The sequence below is a fragment of the Ursus arctos genome, unplaced genomic scaffold, assembly GCF_023065955.2.
Source record: "Ursus arctos isolate Adak ecotype North America unplaced genomic scaffold, UrsArc2.0 scaffold_3, whole genome shotgun sequence".
Classification (NCBI taxonomy): domain Eukaryota; kingdom Metazoa; phylum Chordata; class Mammalia; order Carnivora; family Ursidae; genus Ursus; species Ursus arctos.
This window is the reverse complement of record NW_026622985.1, coordinates 55,941,434-55,959,317: the sequence shown is the minus strand read 5'-3', so window position 1 is coordinate 55,959,317 and position 17,884 is coordinate 55,941,434. Positions and strand designations below refer to the sequence as shown.

Sequence of the window (17,884 nt, the reverse complement as noted above, 5' to 3'; positions counted from 1 at the left end):
AATATGGACTTGTATTTGAGACATAATGAAAACTTGAAGTTTACGATGATAGAATAAAGTACAACTCTCAAAAGTATATAAAAATAATAATAATGTTATTCCACCTGATAGAATTAGAAAAATAAGTCTAATTAATTTTTAAATAAAACAGCTAAAACACGTACACAAAAATCCATGGAATAGGAAAAAAGAATAACTTGAATAGGAAAAGAGGAAGACAATGGGATGCGGAGGCACAGTTACAAGTCGGGCAACTTGGCTTCACTCCCGTTCCATCACTGACTAGCCTTGTGGCCTTGGGTAAGTCAGGCAGCTAAGCCTCATTCTTCCCCTCTGTTTCAGAGGGTATTGTGATGCTCAGAGGGGGTGATTCACATATACTCTGCGTCTACATAGAATAGGAAATGTAAATGTTAAGAGTACATTATACCTGTGAAATACCCATCCCTTTGGCAAGTAAATTGCCTTGGAATTTATAGTAAAAGTCAACTGTAGATTCTTATGCCTTGATTTGGTGATGTTTAAAGTTATGAGCAATAAGATGAAGAATGGGCAAGTGAAGTAGTCGTAGAAGAAACTGAAGGAAACTCCAGTATTCGCCTTGCATTCTTCCTGGAAATAGCGTCTTTGGTAAGTAGAGCAGTTTGTTCATCATGAGGAAGATGATGGTGGCGGCGAAGGGTCCACTGAGGTGTGCTAGACCCCGGAGCCATATCCAGGCAGTGTCTTAGTGAGTATTCGCTACAGCCTGATGAGGGAGGTTCGGTCATGAAACTGACCAACAGTTGAGAGGTGGGTAATTTGTCAGTATCCGCAATGGATGTTGAAGTTGAAGCCCAGGCTGGCAGCCTGGCTCTGGAGCCCTGACTCTTAATTGGCATTGGCACCGTGATGGATTTAAGGGTGCCTGTGGTTATATTCTTGGGGACCCACATCTAAAAGGGGCTTTTTGGTCTGAACAGTATAATTCCAACATGGAGTTTGTTTCTCTTACTACTCCTTCTCCTCCTCTCCTCCTCTTCCTCCTCCTCTTCGTCCTCCTCCTTCTTTTACAGGAGCATAGTTTGACAACCTCCTTAGTGTGTGTGTGTAAAGAAGCAGCTGTAGCTGCTTAAATTTATTTTAAGCTTCCCTAAGTATCCAATACTAGTATTGCTTTCATCTCTATTATTTTCTTCTCCACTGTTGCTGACTGGAATGTATCCAAATGGGATCTGCGTCATGGATAGCATTTTCATTCTTGTTGAAAATTGGTGGTGCTTGACAACAGGATAAGTACATGTCGTGCTAATAATTTGACCAATTTCCTAGCTCAGAGGTGGTAAATTAAAATGACCTAGGAGAAAGGGATTACCTTGGGGATCAAGCCCCTTAATAGTTTAAGAAGGCGTTTATCCTTGGAGAGATCGCGTAAGCTCTCATAAACCACCGTCCCTGCTAACAAAAGCAACACGTGAGGCAAGAGAATGCAAATAGTGATGTAGTGGAATAATGATGGCTTGGCAGATGAAAATACCTGAGTGTTCCAACAGAGGGGGGTCAGAGGGCGGGTCTCCAGAAGCAGGCCTTTGAGGGCTGGTAGGGTGGAGTTTGGAAGGAGAGGGAAGAGGAGACACTCCTTAAATCTGGCTAGACTTCATCACGCTCACCTCCAGCTTTGATCTCTGCAGCAGGAAGCACTCCTATTAAAGCTGGAACTTGCTGAGGCTTCCTCATGTGATTAGGGAACAGAAAGACGCGCTCCACGATGGAGCCTCCAGGCCTAATTACCTGTGACCCAGCTGTACCTTGGTGGCAAGAGAGGAGCCACCAATAGCATTCATTAATGAATTGCTGCATTTCCTTATAAGACATTGGGAACCTGTTGGGAAGCTAGTTGCTGACAGAAAAATATCTCCGAATCAACAACAACGAGATTTAGCAACATGGAAGAGAGGTTGGGCTTTCAAATGAAGAAACCAGGCTTTAAAAAGTTTGGAACACCATTTCAGGTGGAGCTGCTCTTGGCTTCCGTGCTCCTGCATTATTGCCCCTTGCGCGGCAAATTGCAGCCCCTTTTGTAGCAAACTGTACCCTGTGTGTCCCTTGAGCTCCATTAGTGGCATGTTCTGAGACACCCCTCCTGGTTTTTAAGGCTCTGTCTGTCGCCGTAGGGCTTCCCCCGGATGAGGGGCTCGGTGCAGTTCAGCAGTTGGCGGGGAGCGAGCCACCCGGAAACCGGCTAGTCTGGGCAACTGCTTGCGTGAAGTAGAGACCCCCATCAGCGCCCCCTCTTTGCCTCCTGCATCCCCACGAGGAAAAAATCGGGGAGGAGAAAAAGAAGATATGAGAATACTGATGATGTTTTTTTTTTTTTTTTCTTTTAAAACGGGCATTTTAAAAGTTCTTCCGTGGGGAAGTAGTAGTGGATGGGGAAGGGGAAGAAAGGAAGCATGACAAAGACATACTTCTTGCTTTGTATAAACAGTCGGCCTCCTCCCTGTTGGTAAGTTTAATAACCCGTAGGTAAAATGGTTACATTCTGAAGCTTAGTATCCCAAGTAAACAAGTCCTCAGTAAAATTTTCTCTGCTAAGAAGCAAGAGATGATTCAGTGTCCGCAGAGGGTCTTCATTTTATGTGGCTTTTTCTCCAGAAAGTGGGGAAATGGGACATTAATGCAAACTAACAGTGTAATTCTGAGCCATGTTATTTTCTGAAATAGTGTTGCACTACTCTTTTTTACCCTGTTCTGGTAAATATGGATTTTTCAAAAAAACAATAAAAATAAAAGCAAACAAAAAGGAAAAATCCCAAGAAAGGAAATTAGGGATCACTTTATTTAGTGATCTGTTTTATTTATTTTATTTTATTTTTATTATTAGTTTTTAAAGATTTATTTATTTGAGAGAGAGAGATGGAGAGAACGGGAGAGCGTGGGTGCGTGAAAGCAAGTGGAGGGAGGGGCAGAGAGAGAGGGAGAGAAGCAGACTCCCCGCTGAGCGCCGAGCCCCACGCCAGGCTCCCTCCCACGACCCTGAGATCATGACCTGAGCCTAAAACAAGAGTCTGCCCGCTTAACTGACTGAGCCACCCAAGTGCCCCAGGGATCACGTTCGTAGACAGTTCTCCGTCAGACATATCATATCCGTTTTGCCTTCTGAAATTAAATGGGATATGATTGTTTGTTTTTAAAAGGGGGACTTTGGACCAAGTCATCCCTCCAAGTTTGCTTCCTAGGATGGTTCTGACTAGTGTGTTCTTGAAATCAAAGCGAGACCCTGTCTCATTGTCAGTAACAGGGTTTGTGCAGCTTTTCAGGATAATGTTGAATCCTTTGGATTAGCACAGCTGGTGTAGTTACTATCGTCAATCTGATCATTAATTTATAACATTCAAGTATTTTTAAAAAGTGAATTAAATCAAACTGACTACTGTGAATTACAGAGTAAATAGAAGAAAACCATAAAAGGTTAGACGATGGAATCCGTGTTTTCTGCATATCACCCTGTTAGGCACATTTCCCAGGTCCCATCACCCTTATAATAGGATTGCGGGTAAGTTGTTAACTCTTTAAAATTCCACTTCTAAGGATAGTTGTCATCATCAGAGGTAACCTTTTCTCTGGCTTCAGATGTGTTAAGTCTTTACACTTATTAATTCTTTTATGTAGTGTTTGTAGTTTGTAGAAGGAAATTGATTTTCTTGTAATGGGAAAATCATCGCTCCTATTATGACATAAAACTTTAATTTGATGTCTCCTTCACTGACCCAAGCTAATTACAACAAAAACATGTTAACAAAGTGAGTAAAGTTCTTTCTTTCATGCATCAATTTTACTACATAGGGCTGCCCCAGAAAGTCTTAAAGGAAGGCGCTGCTCTGTTACCTGGGGACCGCGTGTGTGCGCGTGTAACCGCTCTGACAGGCTGTGAAATACTGATGCTCTGTGTGGAACCTGAACTGCTCCGGTCATCGGCCTCTAAGAAGCAAAGAAATATTAAAGGGAGTTATCCGTAATGGTCAGAACACAACAGCCGAAAGCATGTCCGTAGCTTCCTCCTTAATTTGGGCAGATTGGAATGCACTCCCCCCAAATCAAACGGAAATAGTAAAATTTAAAAACTTTTATGAGCACCCAGCTCAGCTGCACCTGGCTTCCCTAATTGCCTTCCTCCGAGTCATTACTGGGGAGGCAAGATGTTTAGCCACTAACAGCCCTTATTAATGTATAATAGGAATTTACTTGTAAAACAGAATTATTGGGATGGCATGATGTCATAAAGACGGGGTGCTGACATTTTAGATTGTTTTATATAGGAATGTTGAATTATAATTTAGGAGTAGAATATTCCTTTGGTAATTAATCACAATGTGGTGTGGCCTCAGTGCAGGGTAGGCGCATGGCCGCGTAGAGTTCATGACTGTAATGGCCCCACATTAAAGGCCATGTTTGTGCAAATGCATGTCATTCTCATGAATTATCTATGGGAAAAAGAACTCTTCTCTATGAGTCTGCAGATGTGCAAACACTGACCGTAGCAGGTGGAAATACAGTGCAGTGTTTCAGTAGGGCTGCTGCCCTGATTTCTGTAAAAATGTCACAGCCTTACAATTATAAAAATGCCTACAAATTTTCTGCTTGGTCTCCATGATGCAAGAAATGGATTACATTAATTTTGCTGGACCTCAAACTTGGAGTCTGTCAATATGGCTCTGTGATTAACGGGTACAGACTTTTACCTGCCTCATAAATGTACTGTGCCTTGATTACCGGGCTCTGTTTGCAGAGCAATAGTTAACATGATGTCAACACTTCCATTGTAAACCCTGTTTTTGGAGGGGTTTATAACATGGTCATAAAAAATCACTCGGGATGACACTTTGAATATGAGATCTTAGTCCTGGGGGACGGAGATATATAAAGGGATAGGTTTAAGTGTTCCACTTACCTATTTATAGGTTTATGAAGACCTAAACTGCATCTAAAAATTTCAAGTTTTATATTCTTTAAAGAGAAAATATCTAAATAACAGAGGATTTCTTACTGCTCATTTTGTTCAGTTTTTTTTTTTCCTAAGGAGAAAACTTATACTTAGGTGTTGGATCATTTATTTTAAACCAGGAAAGGAATATTTCAAACATGGTTATGATGCATATCAGAAGACATTTAATAATTACTCAGTATTAATGTCTTTGGGATTTTATGCCAGTTAGCCATGTAAAGTCATAGTTTAGGTCAAAATCAATGAGAGTTCTAGGACAAAGCTTGAATTGTGAGCGAGCCTTGGAAGGTGTAGTATGAAGTGCATCACCTTGGGTAAGATGACAAACATCCCTTCTGAATTAGAACATGCGTTTTCTCTTGTTTTGAGGTGAGAGGAAGGTGCCAAGACCTGGGCCAAGGTCAGCCTTTTCCACCCCGAGGCATGGCGATTGCATGGTGATGCGTTTGCAGGATCTTGGGGCGTGGGCTTACCCTCAGGAGCTCAGGATTTTTTTTTTAAGATTATTTATGTATTTATTTGAGAGAGAGAGAGACAGAGAGAGAGAGGGAGCACGAGCAGGAAGGGCCTAGGGAGAGGGAGAGAGAATCTCAAGCAAGCTCTGTGCTGAGTGCAAAGCCCGACCCTGAGATCATGACACGAACCAGGAGTCGGATGTTTAACCTGCCCCCCCCCCCCCACCAGGCGCCCCAGAAGTTCAGGATTTCTTAGGTCATGTCAGGGAGGGACCAAAGGAGCCCTTCAGGCTGTTAGCATGCCGTACTTCTCTTCAGTTGTGAGCGCAGGCCAGGAAGCCAGAATTAACTCTGTTGGAATTTGGGGGCGGTTGGATGGGAGACTGTGGTCAGAATCCGAACTTTTGAAGTGGGTGTTTAGCTGCCGCAATGTACTTGACTTGTTGGACAGCTTAAGAGTTCTAATTTAGAAAGTCGTCTTACAGAACTTTGTGACCGGTTCCAAAGCCACTAGTTGACCTGACCAAAAAGGGCTTTATTGGTTGTTAATTTGTTTTGTCTTTCAGGGGAGTGGGGTGGATAGAAAGACTTGGTTGTGCCATAAAATCAGTAAAACAAGACTCTTAAATTCACAACGATGGGCAAGTTTTGGGTTTTCTTCCTCCCTTCCTTCTCTTCCCCATTCTCCTTCCCTTCCTCCCTCTTCTTCCCGCCTTTCCTTTCTCCATTCCTCTCTCGCTCCTCTGCTTCCCTTGGAAAACAGGATAAGCCCTTTAAGGCATCAGTAACTCGCCATCCCAAGGACGTAAAGTCCTTGCAGCCCCGAGCAGCAGGGGGCGCTTCCGGAGTCAGGAGCAGGCGGCCCAGAGGGTTGCAGTGTGTGCGGTGCTTGCAAGACGCGTGTTTCAGCACTGCGTGTAGCGCCCGATCTGTTTTCCAGAAGATGCTCATAATTCTGCTCTCATTCAGTCGTCCTGGGAAGGAACAAACCATTTTCCTTGTATTGTTAGTCCCACTACCATAGCACGTAAGATGCAGAAGCAGTACCTGTCATTCCTAGGCTGACAGGCGTTGTGAGAATTACCAGTTTGCTTGAGTAATAATGCAGGGTCCTGAATGAATGTGCTAGGCCAGGGGGCACGCCTGATTTCTTGGAACTGCTGCTCACATAAAGAACTTCACATAAAGGCCCTGGTGGCCTAAAGGTTAAGGCAGCAATAGCGTTAATTGATACAGTGATAAACAAGTTTGTAGCACTGAGTTTTGGGAACAACGTAATAGGCCGCACTTGGGGCTTTAGGTGATAGGTATTTAAATCCGCACAACAGCCCTATGAAGCAGGTGGCTCACTCTGCCTCTGCAGGCTTGCGTGCCGGGCTTTGCGAGGCTTTCTTACGCTTTCCAAGATCACATAACTTGTGAGTTGCGGAGCTAGGATGGAAACCCAGGTCTGTCCCATCCTGAAGCTCAGGGCGTTACCATTTTGCGTGAACAACTCAGAGATCAAGTACTCATGAGCGAAATAGGAATAATTACTCATTACTTCATCAGTCAAGATTGGTCGTGCACTGTTCACGTGATAAGCAAACCATGTGCTATGTTCCAGGGGCGTGATGTGAGCAAGACAGCCTTGAAGAAGTTAGAGCCTAAACAAGTGAGGTGGGGGTACTAAGAAGTAAATGGGGAGATTACCCACCTGGCACAGGGGAACACTGAGGGGTGTGATGTGACCCAAAGGGAGCATCTACAAGGGGCACTTGATGTAGATTTAGGGCTTCAGGCAAAACTTCTCCCAAACTAAAAAGCTGCAGGAGGGGTTGACATTGGCCAGGTGGGAAGGGATTGAAGGGCAGGCGTGGGGGCAGAGGACCGGATAAGGGAAAGCATTTTAATCTGGGAGTACAGCAGATGCAAAGTAGGTAAAAAAAAGTATTTAATTTGGGGAAAGGCTGGAACCCCCAGCAATAGTCAGGACTGGAAGGGCCTTTGAGCAGAGTTTAAGGAGATTTGACTTTCTTAAGAGCTGTGAGAAAGCATTGGAGGGTTTTGAGCCAGGCTAAGGGGATCAGGTTAGCATCTGGGAAGCTGGCCCTGGCTGCCGTATAGAGCGTGCAGTAGATCTGGGAGCACTGGAGCCAAAGCCCTGGTCATAGTGGCCGTGGCCGGGATATGGCATGGATGCCAGCGATCCTCGGCGATGGATGGGCAGTGACAGGTAAGGCCCTGATGGGTGGCCAGCCGTGCTTTTCACCAGGGACGATCAGAGCTGGCAGCCAGGTGCAGGGGAGCAGGTGATGCCGACGGTTTCGAACCTCCTGCAGCCTGGGGAGTCACCATGTACACACACCGGATGGGCAGTTGAAGCTAGGGAAAGATGTGAGAGCCGTTATCACACAGATACTAACACTACAGGAGAGGAAGGGATGTGTGGAATGGGAGCAGTGCACAGGAAGATCCTCGAGGACAAGGACAGTCCAAGGTTGGACCAAGGCAGGGGAGTCTACATGAGAACAAAACAGTGGCCAGAGGTGGGGGGTTAATGGTGCTGTGGTCTGAATATTTGTGTCCCCCCCCCACCCAATTCATATGTTGAAATCCTAACCCCCCCGCAGGATGATGTTAGGAGGTGGGACCTCTGGGAGGTGATTAGGTGATAAGGGGGGAGCGTCTAAGTGAGATGAGTAGATGAGTGCCCTTCCGAGAGGCCCACAGAGCTCCCTGTTGCCCTGCGAGGTGCCAGCTAGGAGCCAGGAAGTGGGCTCTCACCAGACCCCAAACCTGTTGGCGCCTTGATCTTGGGCTTCCCAGCCTCCAGGCGGTGAGGAATACATTTCTGATGTTCCTAAGTCACCCAGTATGGTATTTTGTTAGAGTGGCCCAGATGGACTAAGACAGATGGGAAGCATAGAAGAGAGGACTTCGATGAGGAATGCTGGCTGGTGCAGCTGAAAATTGTGGAGAAGCCCGAAGTCCAAGGGTGGCGAAGGGCACTGACGTCTGCCGCCCTCCCGCGCGTAGCCACACGTGCTTTGTTGGGAAGGAGGCGGTCCAGTGGCATGCTTTTTCTGAAAAAGTTCCACCTCTCACTTCATATTGTCAGAGACCTAAAGAATGCTTTAGCGGTCCTTAAAAGTTGTAAGTGTCCCTATGCTTTTTCATAATTATAAACATATTGTTTTCTAAAATATCATAGGGACTTGTGAATAATAAACATATCTGCTATCTCAGAATGTACCATTTTTAGGGTGAAGGTAATTAAAAAAAATTTTTTTAAAGGTTTTATTTATTTGGGAGGGAGAAAGAGCATGAGTTGGGGGGGAGGGGCAGAGGAGAGGGAGAAGCAGACTCCCCACTGAGTGGGGATCCCAACAGAGGGCTCGATCCCAGGACCCCAAGATCATGGCCTGAGCTGAAGACAGATGCTTAACCCACTGAGCCACCCAGGCGCCCCTAGGTTGAAGGTAATTTTTGAGATCGACTTGTCGAACCCCCGTGATATTACCTTTAGTCTTTGGTTTATTCAGTAAACACGAATTGAACTTTGTTAGCAGCCGGTATGTGGATTAATAGGAGCTTTACGGTATTGATCTTGTTAGGAAAGTACAAGAGTGCAGAGTTTTGTCATTGTAAGAATGTGATAATATGTAAATACATAGAAGTACAGAAAGTTCAGTCTGTGTTAAACTTTTTTTTTTTCCTATTTGGGAAGAAGGAAAGACAAACTATAAATCCATGTTGAATCTCCACGAGGCTTTGAGTACCTCACGCTCTGTGACCTTTACGTTTTACTAAGTTCCTGCTTGTCACTGATTCTGTGACAGGTCAGGCCTGGGGTTATGCCACCTCCCTCTCCGGGCGGGGTCAGGCTCCTGACCGAGGCTTGGGGGTAGAGCAGAGGCCACCACAGTGCTCCAGGCCCCACCAGCTGACCCAGGAGCGCGGGCACTGCATTCTCCAGACCCGGGTCCCTTCTTAGTCCCTAATGCCAACCCCCCCCAGGCCAGTGCGGAGGGGTCGAACAAGCTAGTGGGTATGGCAGTGACTTGCCTTGTTGGTATTGGTTATGCCCAAACCTCGCAAGCTTCCGGCAGCCAGAAGCTGTTGGTTCTTCCCCTCAGGCTCATCCTCTGCAGGTGGAGACCCCTCCCAAACTTCTTCCCTGACCTTCCTTCAAGCTGGAGCTGGACAAGCTCGCTCTGTCCAGATACTATTTATCTGCACGCTTCTTCTCTCGTAGAGCCATTCTCATGGCGGGGAGCACTCTGGTCTAGGCTTACTGAAGAGAGGGGACCCTCAGCTTAATCTGTCCCCAAAACCTTAACTTGGTCACATTCCAGCTGTTGTTCTCAGCTGCCTTGAGGTCAAAGGAATGCAAAGCATCCTTTAGCACTTCTAGTTACTTCTCCCTATGCCTTTCTCCACAGGGCTTTCTTGACTTTCCCCCCAATTACCAGCTCGCTCACCATTTCTTCTTGACATCTTCCCCCTCATTAATCGGTCATCTCTCTGATCTGTGGTGCTCACTGTGGTTTGTAAACTGATGCTGTAGTTAGTAAAGGTTGTTAACTGCATGCTGGGTGTTATGATGAGATTATAAGGAGCAAAGCATTTAAAATGGGGCCTGCTGCATAGGGAGTATAATTAAATATTTCTTTATTAAACCTTTTCTTGAGGAGCCAGGTTCTTGAGTGCTTACTGAATCCATCCACGGGCATTTATTGATTTGCTTGTGAACTGACTGTCGTCGTTGGTGTTATTTTAATATTTGCTAACCCACAGATGAACTCTCAGGCAGTTTTTGTGTGGAGGTTTGCTACTTCCATGATTTCATGTAATGAATTCTTTTAAGTGGTAATATTGATATTTGATTTTGCTCCCTTTGGCTTAATTTTTTCAATATTTTTCAGTATTTCTCATTGCTGTGTAGTGGTGTCACACAGAAATGGGAATGAAGGTGTATTCTTTTTTAAAGATTTTATTTACTCATTTGACAGAGCGAGCGAGCACAAGCAGGGGGAGCAGCAGACAGAGACTGCCAGCAGCAGACTCCCAGCTGAGCGGGGAGCCCAATGCGGGACTCGATCCCAGGACCCTGGGATCATGACCTGAGCCGAAGGCAGCTGCTTAACCGACTGAGGCACCCAGGCACCCCTGAAAGTGTATTTTGAGCTGTGAATGAAGCGGTGATAAACGTGGAAGCTGGCGGCTGCCTGCTGTGCTGTGGTGGGATTCAGCCTCAGTCCAAGTTAGGCAGGTTTTTTAACTTATCTGGATCTTAGGTTCCTTAACTCTAAAGAAAGGAAGTGGAATGACATGGTATCTTGGGTCCCCACTAGTTTGAAAAGTCTATTTTTCTCGTTCTAGAGTCCAGGCAAATCTGGGTGTGACATTTTGGTCCTGTAATTTGCGAGTAATTCCACTGGCGTGGATATCTATGTTCAAGGTACGGAGGAGGGCAAGACTTCCCACCAGTGCTCAGCTGATCTTCTGCAGCAAGTTCTCTTCTTGTTCAGTGCTTTACACTTTCCACAGTTTTTTACATCATTGTCTAATGGTTCCAAAAAAATGGGTAGGAGCACTGTGTCTGGATTTGCTGTTCATAAATTTAGGATTCTTTCCTTTAACTCTCTCCGTTCTGTCGCGGAAATTCAGGCTCTGTTACGACATCTAGGTTAAAAAAAAAAAAAACCCAAGTAGATCCTTTACACTTTATATTCCACGTCAAGTGTCGCTTTCTCCATTAGCCTCACAATCAAGAGTTAGTTGCGAAAAAGTAATCTGGCAGTCATAGAATCTTAACAATCTTTGGGTCACGAAATAACTTTGCCTTTTGAGTAGCATTGCAGCTTTCTCACCACAAGAGGGCAGTGCAGGTGATTGAATGAAGGAAGTGGCTCTGTGCAAATAATGACAATGTTTGTAGTACTAGCTTCCATTTTACGAAGCATCTTTGTGTGTGATGGTCCCGGCGGTTCTCTGTGACAGGGAAGGCAGGCATAATTATCCCCATTTTACAGATGGAGACACAGAAGCCAGAAAGGCTTAGAGCGTACAGTTGTACAGCTGATAACGTCATCTAGTGCTTGAGTCCAGCCAAGTCTTCTCACCTGAATCTAGGTCTCTTTCCACCACATCGCTCTGCCCATAAGTAGTCATTATCATCATCCCGGCGACCTCCTCAAGTAGAGCCGAGACGTTGTCCAAAAGCTAGAAAACCATCTGTTCCGTGGCAGCGTTCTCAGGTTTTTTTCAGCGGACACAACATCTTGTGGAGGCTTTCTAGACCCCTACGTGTCCTGCTGTCCCAGAAAGATGGGAAAGGCTGGGAATGTTAGCCTCGTGAGGACCATCATGAACAGCCGTCCTGCAGTCTCACTTCTTTTGATCTATTTTATAAAGAGGGTCTTAACTAGATAGAAGATGGAGAGGATAATGGGAGAGGTCAAAGTGAAGGACAAACCGGGACCCTGATGTGCATGATCCAAAGGACTGTTCAGTTTCCATGGTGAACTTGGAAATTCCCCGTGGGCTCCCAGAGCTCCACCCCGTGAAGTAGTTTCAAAGGAGACAGTGGAACACAGGAAAGGCACACGCCAGGCTAAATCAGCACTAAACGAAACACCCCATTATTGAACACCCAGATGAAGATTTTTCTAAGCTCCCAAATTCCCAAACCTAACACCGGAGGGCCTGCAGGCAGTTGCATAAGCGGCCGCTTTGCTTGGAGGCTTACAGACAGAATTTATCCTAAAGGAATTTTGCCTTTTTTTTTTTTTTTTGTAGTTAGAGTGATTCTATCAGGTAATTAATTTCAAGTGCATTTATTCATTTGTTGAAAAAAAAAAAAAGGCTCAAATAGCAGCCTGTGGTTATTTTAGTTGCCCGATGATTCATGCATTCAGGTCTAAAACCCGGGGTAGAAACAATCGATATGTGAAAAATAGGTGCTGCCTAATTGCCTTTTTAAATCAGTAAAATAATTAAAGCCTTTACAGGCTGGCCAATTAATGTTTGCACATCTGTATGGTTGGCTTAATAAGGAAAATGCTTGAGAAAGATAAAATTACAATACCAAAAGCATCTAATAGCTGAGAAACATTTCCAAGAGCAGTTTTGATTAATTATCCTCCTCGTTCTGTCTTTTTTTCCCTCCTCTTTTTCTTTTAAGAGACTAAACATTTAGTAAATCCGTATAGTTCTAGTTAAGTCAGCATTCCCATTGTAAAATGCCAGTGTTATAATTTTTCATTCATCATTTTCTTGCATTCCAAAATGAGTGTTATTGTTGTGTTTAGTAAAAGAATACAAATATTTATTTTAAACATTTCTTTAAACAGATTCTTAGTGGAGGGTAGAGCTCACTAATGCTGTGCAGCTGGGTTTTGGGGCTTTAAAACTGGTTGTCGTCTGCATACCAAGTCCTCTGCAAGTCCTCAGCCGCAGAGAGCAAAATCCCACTTGACAAGAAGTCTGTAGATACAGATTTTTTCAATAGGATGCCATGTTTGCTTTGGACCTGCCGTGATCTACCTGGGAAATTTTTCCTGTGATACATTAAAAAGTTTCTAAATACATATTTGCACAGTGTTTTCTTCTGGAAACATCTGTGTAAGGAATCGTTAACTTATTCGTTTCCAAAAGGGAATTTTTAAAATGGAGAAACACAGCAATTGTGTAAGCAAATCAGAGAAAAGGTATGGACATAATACATTTAGAATGAACACTCACTTCTGGCTGAATTTCCATTCATTCTGATGTCGGCGCAGATAGACAACGTGATTATTATCCTAACCAGAATTCAGAATCCGAATCTCATTCTGAAGTCCTTAAATTAAACCTACAATCAGTCTTTTTAGTGAAGCCTGTCATGGGAGGAGTTGGGTATTGGCTTTTCTTCTTTTTCTTTCTGTTGAGCCTGTGTTGAACCTTTGGCCTTACCCCAAGTGTATGGGTGGTATATGGTTTAAAATTGATATATTAATGTTGAATTTTTATTGTCACAGTTTCTGTTCGTGCTCCTTTCAAACCTTTCATTTATTTGTTTCTGAACTTTGGATATCTCATAAAAATGTCACCATTGTGGTTGAACATTAAGCACCTTCCCATTTTGCCCTGGGCCGTTGAAATAAATTTGGACCAGGTGCTCTGCTCATAATGGAGCCTCTTGAAGTGCTCTGATAATGAGCCCGGAGCGGAAGCTGTCAGCCTTCAGCTGGCTTGAAGAATGCAATTAGAGCAGTTTTAATACTGCGGAGGGACCCCATCCAATCAAGGCCATTTGAGTTAAACCAAGTCTAGAATCCTAAACATGTACGTTTAAGCACGTGAGCTTTGTCTCTGCACTGAGTATAGGGAGAAGGCATTCCTCTGCAATGGATCCATTTTGAGTCAAAGAGGAAAAAAAAGCTCCAAATGCCAGTGGAAGTTCTCTATCTCTCAGCCGTCCCGTTATGTTATCGTGACCTTATTTATGGTCTGATGTCACCGTGCTCAGGATAGCTAGTATCAAATTAAGTTTCAAATCAGTCAAGTACTTAGCAAGACCACTTAGCTCAACTTTTGTTTAACAGCAAAAAAAAAAAAAAAAAATTGGATTCCCCAAGATATCAATGAATACGGGGAGTGGTAAAATAGAGTATCCTCACTATAGGAAGCCATTAAAAGGAACGATATTGTCTGTTCTATATTATTGAGTAAATTCATTTACAGAACAGTATGGATGGCATAATTCTGTTTGAGAGGAAAAAAACCAGCCAACTATAACATACATTTATTGGTGCATAGAAAAAATCGAGAAGAACACCTGCCAAATCAATAAGGGGGAGACGGGATGGGAAGGTAGGTTAAGATTTTGACTTTCTCTATGTATGTATTTTTAAATTGTTTTCTCATTTATTTAACCAATAATTTTTATATTCTTGGGACAGCTCAGTTGTGTGACTTACTGTGAGTAAATAAATGAGCTTCTGTGGAGCAGAAGGTTCTGTGAGGGAGAAGTCCCCGTTTCTGTTACTGCCTGAGATGCTGGGTTACGGTGATAAGAGAAGTTATTTACCAAGTGAGAGCTTTACATTTGTCATTTCAAATACTCATTCCTCCACAGATGCTCACTTGACACCTGAGGACACACAGGCTTGGGGAGAGTCCATGATTTGCCAGGCCACAAGTCTGGGGTGTCAGGATTTGAACCCAGATCTGCCCGGCTCCAAAGGCTGTATGCTCTTAACCCTCTCTCCTCCCTGCCTGGTTTCTGAGAAGAGTTCTTTAAAAGCAGATTTTATTTCCAGGGTCACATTATCCCTTCACGTTTGATTTCTTTTCAAATCAAACGTTTCAAATCAAACTTCAGGGATAGATGTTGTCGTATGGCAGTATTGTTATTAAATAAGTATTGTTTGGTAGTATTGTTTCTTAAAAACACTTGAACCAGTCATTAAAAAGTCATTCTGGGCCCGTGGGACTCACAGTGGATACACCAGTGAGTGGAAGCCTTTGTCCAAAAACGCCGCCATTTATAATAATGTCAGTTCAGTAGCAGCTGTAAAGTAAGTAATTTCACACAGTGCGCGAGGTGGACGACGTCCTCATTAATAGGAAATAGTATGCATAATAGAAAGATAACAGGAATTATCTAAGTATTCTTTTATAAGCGCCCGATTGCTGAACAGTAGCTTACCTAGTCATTTCTTCTAACATATTTATTATTTAATAAGCCAGGAATCTTTTGTAGTCCATACAAATATGGAGCTTATTCCACAGGCTAGAAATCTCTCTTTGTGTGTGTATACAGGTGTCTATATACCATGTATGTATTTCCATTTCTTTTTTTTTTTTTTAAGTCCAGTCCCTTTTTAAGCCCTACAAACTTTGGAATTATTCCTTTGAAAGAAAAATTACTCCAAGACCTAAAGTAGAATGGCAGTTTCCAGGGGCTGGGGGGAATAGGGGGTTATTGTTTAATGGGAATAGAGTTTCAGTTTACAAGATGAAGAGAGTCTTAGAGCTGGATGGTGGAGATGTTTGTGCAGCGTTATGAATGTATTTTAGTATCACTAAACTGTACGCTTAAAAATGGTTAAGATGGTCAATTTTATGTTTTGTGTATTTTACCGCAATAAAAAACATGGGGGAAAAATTACTAAATTTAGCCACAAGTGAGCCTCATCCAGTGAACTAACATTTAATGGCCCTTCTTTTGACATCGTGACACTGACTTGTTAACTTATCTGGGGCAAAGTAATGTATCTAGGCCAAATAATTTAAACATCCTCTCCCAGAACCTGAAAAAAATAGCACTGCATAGGTAAACATGAGGCACTTTGAAATTCTGCAGTGACTCTTGTATAATACCATTACTTAGCTATATTTTTATGAAGCATAGAAAGTGATAGAATACATTGGAGGGGAAAAGCCTCACCTCTGATCTTTTTAACTGAAGAAAACTATCCTTTTTGAGCATCTTTTCCAACTTAGTTGATTGAGTTTATTTGGCATTTACGATTTCTTTCTAATTGTGATTATTTCATCTTATTATGTGTTGCACCTTGTCAACCCCTTTGAACACCCAGGTTGCCTCTGAACCCGCTCTCCCTTTGTGGCAAAGAAGAAATCACAAATCCAGGGGCTTCTGAACGTGGCAGGTTAGTTCCTTTGAAACCAGCCCCAGCCCAGCAGTCACCCCTCCTGGGGTTGCCAGGCAGGGAGAATGATGCAGACATGAAGTCAGGGACGTAAACAGGTCTGTTCAGCATGACGAGGCGTGAGGATTCGGTGTTCCTCAAAAGGGAGTAGACGGTGGTGGTTTTCAGTGCCCCTTGTAAAATGGTTCACGGGGCGGGGGGGGGCAGCGCTTTAGGCAAAACCATTAAGAGACTGAGCCCAACTAAACTGCTTTGATTGAAAATGAAAAATAAAGCAAAATGCAAAGATTCAGGCTCAAAGAGTCAGGTGGGGAGACTGCGTGACTTGGATTTGCAAACGTTGGGCATTGCTGTGTTACAGGGGTGGGTGTGGGGCAGCCCAAAGTCACCACACCGCGGGGCACCTCTGAGGACTGACCCTCCATCTCAGAACTGAACCCGCATATATGGAAGAGCCCTCCAACTAACAGCCACCCTGGGATGGGGTGGAGGGTGGGAGGTCCGGACACCTGGTCCCCAGCCAGGCTCTGGCAGGACTAAGCTGTGCGTATATAACGCCTGTGGACACTGGTTGCTCGTTTAGAAACTTAGGGGATCAAACAGATCCTCTCTAACCCCTGTGAGTGAATCTAGAAAACAGCAGTGTTGGATTTTGTGTGAAAGAGAGATTGTGGGTCACATATTCCCCCCTCCCCGCCGACACACATACACCTACAGATAATGCTAATTGTAACAATCCTATCTTCATACTGGGGCAGAGCTACAGTTTCTTTTCCCCCGAGGTTGGGAAGGCATGGGCAACAAGGTGAGAAAGGTTGTCTGTTTTTCCTAAATATAATTTTCTTTCTGTCATTCACACAGTGTAATTGCCATTTTAGCATTAAAAAAATATATGTACCCAGAGAAAAGTCTGGGAGGTGTATGCATGTGCATATAAACTAGTTTCAAAAAATTAAAATTGTAATACACGCATGTGATAAGACAATTTAAATGGTACAAAGTAATGTAGGTTCATCCTCCCCTGATCCCCTAACCCCTTCCAACTTTGTCAGACAGCTGCTGTTCGGTGTTCATATCTTGGCTTCTAAAACATTGCCCATAGGTTTTCTGCAGGGTGGAGGGGAACTGAATGAAGAGTGATTTATATTTTCTTTGTTTTTTTTTTCATTTTCTCATTTCTACAGTTATTTCTAGGCTTTTTTTTAAGTTACATGCAAAAATTTGTATGTCTGGGGATATTTATCTCAAAGGTGAAGCAATGCCAATTTGCATTGAAGACCAGATTTTGGGAGTTGTTTTATGCTGTTTAATCATGGAGTTGCATATAGTCACATCCATAAGGAAATATGGTAACAATTATTTTAAACGAACTATATTCTTCGGCTTGAACAGATTAAATTCTATAGTGGGCTCATGCCATCTCTTTAATTGCATTAATTATTTATTACATACTCCCAAGCATACAGTTCAGTTGGTCTGGGGGAAGTTGATTATAGCAGTTTGTTTCAAGTCAGTTTTACACCCTGGGTTGACAACGTTATCACACTTTCTCGCTGAAATGAAAGAGCTGAGAGGGTGCTCCAGGGCAGCTGTAACAGACGCGAGGTTAGGGTGCAAACCGTGTTTGAAGTGTCTCCACCATATCTGCAGTGGGACTCGGTTTGTGCAAGCAATAGGTGCTCCTTCATGCATCTCCTCGGAAGGTCTTCGTCTTGGCAGATTTTAGAACCGAAGACGTATTTGAAGCAGGTACTGTGTCTTCTCGTGATTTCAGGCTGTAATGTTAAGGTTATAGGATCACTGAT

The 17,884-nt window shown here is 43.6% G+C and overlaps 1 protein-coding gene and 1 long non-coding RNA gene across 2 annotated transcripts in view; both read left to right on the top strand.

Annotated features, from left to right (window-relative positions):
- The window catches only part of JAZF1 (JAZF zinc finger 1), a 320,632-nt gene that overhangs the window by 89,192 nt on the left and 213,556 nt on the right, over positions 1–17,884 (top strand). The window lies entirely within an intron of this gene.
- Positions 1–17,884, top strand: part of LOC130542047 (uncharacterized) — a 47,692-nt gene that overhangs the window by 10,950 nt on the left and 18,858 nt on the right. Inside the window, exon 1 of the long non-coding RNA XR_008956325.1 lies at positions 1–17,828. This exon is cut by the window's left edge and continues 10,950 nt beyond it. This is a non-coding gene — a long non-coding RNA (uncharacterized LOC130542047). The remainder of the gene's footprint in view (positions 17,829–17,884) is intronic.